The following is a 5,348-nucleotide window of genomic DNA, read 5'->3' on the forward strand; positions in this document are numbered from 1 at the left end:
AATCAAGCAGCATTGTCCCTCAACATGGAGCGGTTTTAGCAACATTCTTCATACCCTGGAAAAATGGATATTATAGAGCTGAGAAAATGTTTGTCATCTCAAGTTCCAATATATGCAGAAACTAGTCACTCTATGTTTTAAAGCGATTTCAACGATATTGTGCAGCTTATTGCCTTCTTACAGAGACTAAGTATAGGTATCGGAATCGTGATATATAAACAAGACACTAATCATATGTTTAAATATGTCTAAAGCATATCAATCTTAAAAAAGGGATTTATTAATTACGTTTTAAAAACGGTTTGGAAAACAGTATCTTCATATTAAATATATTCATATATAATTTTAACGAAATAGGGTATTCAAATGACCATACTCCGGTTGACATTCCATACTCACTTACGCCTTACGTTTACACCTTGTTTTAAACACAATAAAATGGAGTACTTAAAAGTAACTAATCTTGTAGAAAATTAATTCAGCAATGGTTTAAAATTATGTGAGCAGAGCTAAAGATTTTAGTTAGTCAATATCAAAATTGAGCATCCCCTACGTTTTATTACTTTTTATTTGTTTGACCTTCTTTGCTAATTCTTTTTAGACAAGATCCAATAAAAACAAGTATTTAAAATAAACCAGTCAAGAAGAAAATTGATTCAGTAATCGGATAAAACTACGCGGGCTGGGCTAAGGGTGTTATCTAGAAAGTAATATTAAATCGAATATCAAAATCGAGGAATATGGTTTCCAATCTTCGATGGAGCACGATTAGCCCATTGTAGGCCAAGGGGGTATTTTAAAATTCCCCCGAAAATAATGAAAACTGAATAGTTTTAGCGCAGTTCAGGTGAAAGATATCGTGTTTTGTTTTAAATTCAGAGCAAAGATTGGCATGGATCTACAAGTAGAACTTACAATCAGTAATGTATATCGCCACTTACCTCAAGTGCTGCACTTTTTTAAATAGAGGGGGCCTAAGTGGGCTCAAGCTTGCGCAGCGGGAAAGCCGAAAAGCGAAAAAACTCGGCGTCGGTTTACCACTTACAAAACTTTTCTCAGCGAGCTCAGTTTGCCCGCAGCGGAATACCGAAAAAGCAATCGTCTCTTCCATTTCCTTAAAAGGTAATAATTGTGTCTGTCTCTTTGTTAAACTGTGCGTGCGCGTTGTGGCCGTCTGAGAGTGGGTATAGACCCGAGCTGTGGTGTTCTTGTTGAGCGTCGATTAAAGTGTACATATTTGGCATTTATTTTTTCATTGCAGAACTTAATCAATCTACATCATAATGTGTGACGAAGAGGTTGCTGCTTTGGTCGTCGATAACGGTTCCGGCATGTGCAAAGCCGGCTTTGCCGGTGATGACGCACCCCGTGCCGTTTTCCCATCGATTGTCGGCCGTCCACGTCACCAGGGCGTTATGGTGGGCATGGGACAGAAAGACTCCTATGTGGGTGATGAGGCACAGAGCAAGCGTGGTATCCTCACTCTGAAGTACCCGATTGAGCACGGCATTGTGACCAACTGGGACGACATGGAGAAAATCTGGCACCACACCTTCTACAATGAGCTGCGTGTTGCCCCGAGGAGCACCCTGTCCTGCTCACCGAAGCACCCTGAACCCCAAGGCTAACCGTGAGAAGATGACTCAGATCATGTTCGAGACATTCAACACTCCTGCCATGTATGTGGCCATCCAGGCTGTGCTGTCTCTGTACGCCTCTGGCCGTACCACAGGTATTGTGCTCGACTCTGGCGATGGTGTCTCTCACACTGTTCCAATCTATGAGGGTTATGCCCTGCCCCATGCCATTTTGCGTCTGGATTTGGCTGGTCGCGACTTGACCGACTACCTGATGAAGATCCTGACTGAGCGCGGCTACTCGTTCGCCACCACTGCCGAGCGCGAAATCGTGCGCGACATCAAGGAGAAGCTCTGCTACGTCGCCTTGGACTTTGAGCAGGAGATGGCCACCGCTGCGTCCAGCTCCTCGCTGGAGAAGTCGTATGAGCTGCCCGACGGACAGGTCATCACCATTGGCAACGAGCGTTTCCGCTGCCCCGAGGCGCTGTTCCAGCCCTCATTCCTGGGAATGGAGGCCTGTGGCATCCACGAGACCACATACAACTCCATCATGAAGTGCGATGTGGACATTCGTAAGGATCTGTACGCCAACACCGTGTTGTCTGGCGGCACCACCATGTACCCGGGCATCGCCGACCGCATGCAGAAGGAGATCACTGCCCTGGCTCCCTCCACCATGAAGATCAAGATTGTCGCTCCACCAGAGCGCAAGTACTCCGTCTGGATCGGTGGATCCATCCTGGCTTCGCTCTCCACATTCCAGCAAATGTGGATCTCCAAGCAGGAGTACGACGAGTCCGGCCCATCCATTGTTCACCGCAAGTGCTTCTAAATCGAAGCTGCGGCTGCAGCTGATGCTGGGCGTGGTCATGGTGGTGTCTTTGTCTGTGCTCAGCCATCACATGGTTGAATATTTGGCAGAGTACATTAACAACAATAGCAGGCGCACACAACACCAGCTCCTGCCAGATGAATGCATTCCAACTACTTTTTAGACGCAAACTTTTACATTCTTCACATAAGCAATCCCCCCATTGTGTTCTATTCGAAATTCCAATGAATGTGAACATTCATTCATTTTTGGCATTTACTTTGCTTCCATGCATTTGTATTACAATTACACAAACCATACCATTAAATACTTGTAACCGCTTAAAATCATTAATAAAGCGAGGAAAGAACTGAAGCATCCAAGCGATTCTCAATGTCTCAAAGTGTAGTGGCCAGTGAAGCAAACCCAGATTAAATTCCCTAATAATTTCCCAAATAAAAAACAGATTCAAATCACGCGCCAACTTGATTAGTTCGAACACCAAGGCTTTAAAAACAGCTACTTCGAATATGGAGCTTTAATTGCTCGAATGTTCTTTTTCGTCTCTCGAGACCGAATTCCATGGAAGGGTCCCGTTAAAGCTCGTCTATGCCGCTTAAGCCGACAGCGACGGTGAACACGCGGATCAATTCCATTTTTCTCCCAAAACACTTCGGTTGTGCCTGTGCCAATAGTGGCAAACTCTAGTGGAAGTTCACGTGTCCCTGTATTACATAATACATACCAAATTACATAACTGCAAGTCGGCGGAGAATCGACTAAAAAGCAAGATCAAGCTATATTGTGTGGTGAAAGTGCAAAGTGCTACGTAGAGAAAAAGAAGGTGATTATAGAGGAAAGCAGGTTTGGTACATTCACTGAATTCCGAATCTATTACAGAATCTCTTGGTCACTGGAGGTCTACCGTGCTTTGGCGCTCTCACGCCTAACCCCCCACGCAACCTCCAGTGTCTTATTTTTGGCCGCTTCGAATTACCAGCGTTTCCGTTGTACGGACGATCTGTATCGACCTTTGAATGCCCTATAAGCGTATCTTGCGAGATGCAACTCAACATCCTTGATGCGGAATCGACAACGCCTAGGAATTAAAGTGGAAATTTATGTCAGCTAAAATTGTGCAGAAGATGTGAATACAAGATCAGGAATCGGAATTTAGGGTGACCTGGGTCGTGGACAACATGTGATCATCGATTCGTGAGTACGAACATACCCGCGAAATAGCAGGGTATAGCAGCGGTGCAGCGTAATGAAAGGGAGAGCGTGATAGCTCACACGCCAAGAGCGAGCTTTCGTTCGAAGAGAATTCGGACATATGCGTGCGTATGCACACACATATAAACGTGCATTAATTTGATCATCGACATTCTCTTTGCTTTGTCTTGTTCTTTTCTTTTGCTTGCATTCTTGTGTTTGCACTTCAATTAAATTTGACTTTAAATGTAAAATCATATAAAAATATACAGTTATATTAAGGAATATCTTTCCTATAGAATTAATTTCTTTATCATATGTCATAAGTCCTTTCCTAATCAACTCAATGTTAAGCCTTGATTCACTCTGGCAATGTCGGCCAAAATATCATTCTTTAATTCTTTACTATTTTTATATAATTAATATTGTTCCACAGCTACCGAAGAAGTTCATTGGGCCCAACGAGCTCGTCAAGGAAAGTGTTTGAATTTGGTAATGATCATTAATTTCGTATTGAATGGAAATGTTGACCTTCGTGAGTAAAAAGGCTCAGTTTTGCTATGAATTGTATTTTATATTCTTAAGTTAATGAACCTTTTGTTATATATGAATCTTTTGAATCTTGATTAATAGAACTATTTTGAATTAACATGAATTTGGAATAAATAACAACCATTCTGTCTAAGTACATAATGCCAATGATGCATCGAGTGTAATAATGCAGCGGTAGTTACGTTAGGGGCCATGCCAACATCGTTCCACGCATTGACGAAGGTAGGGAGGGTATAGAGGAACTAGTGATCTCCTACACCTAGGATCACTAAATTAAATACGTGACTACCGGATTCCTTCTTGCCATCTAGGCCGACCGGGGATTGATTACATTTGTTTTTTTTTTGTTTTGATCTTTTTTGTTTTGATCAAAGTAGATTCTGTGTCAGTGCACTTAAATTTTTATAATATGGCGAGAACAAGGAAGTATAGGGATAGGAAAGACCCCGACCCCATCCGGCGAGCTGAGCCCAGAGCGCAGTATAGTGCACTAACCCCGATTCCCTTTCCTGCTGAGGCTGCATTGCCAACAAGATTTAACCAGCCCGTAGTCGTAACATTATAAAATGGCGCCCAACGTGGGGCCGAAGACGAAACGACGTGTTATAATCGGAAAAGTGTAGAAAAGATACGATTATTTCCAGATGAGGATAATTCCGAACGGTTGGAGTAACCTTCGTGCTTCACGGTTAAGCTCTGTTAATACATCCATTAGCCTGTTAATTAGAAAATTCGGTATATCGTGTAGACGTGTAGTCAGCTTTTGTAATGGAGATTTCAATTCGACTGAGTAGGGATTGGTCTACCAAGAAATGACGGCGTAAACTGTATAGATGTCTGAAGAAAATATTTTAATAGAATAAAGATGTTAGTGCCGTGTATCTGAGCTGTGGAATTTGCGATTGCAATTCAGGATTTTGTATTGATCGACCCAACCAGACGCACGACCACTTTCAACTTTATAGGAACATGACTTGTTCGGTACTTGGAATGGCGGGTCTTAGAGAAACTTTGAGTTACCGACGAGTATTAAACATAGTCTAATAGGAACCTTTAATATCCATTTAATTCAATAATCATAGAGGCAGAAGAGAGGAGTTACACATCGATGTAGAATTGGCATTTGTGGAAAAGACAGAAAATATTTTGCTGATTGAAAAAAATAAAATAAAAATAAAATAAAATTAAGAGGA

General features: G+C 42.2%; 1 pseudogene; it reads left to right on the forward strand.

Moving 5' to 3' along the window:
• The first annotated feature begins 1,015 nt into the window (after nt 1-1,015).
• LOC117194503 lies at nt 1,016-2,670 on the forward strand (annotated as a pseudogene).
• The last annotated feature ends 2,678 nt before the right edge of the window (nt 2,671-5,348 follow it).

The sequence above is a fragment of the Drosophila miranda genome, assembly GCF_003369915.1.
Source record: "Drosophila miranda strain MSH22 chromosome Y unlocalized genomic scaffold, D.miranda_PacBio2.1 Contig_Y3_pilon, whole genome shotgun sequence".
In the NCBI taxonomy this organism is placed as follows: Eukaryota; Metazoa; Arthropoda; class Insecta; order Diptera; family Drosophilidae; genus Drosophila; species Drosophila miranda.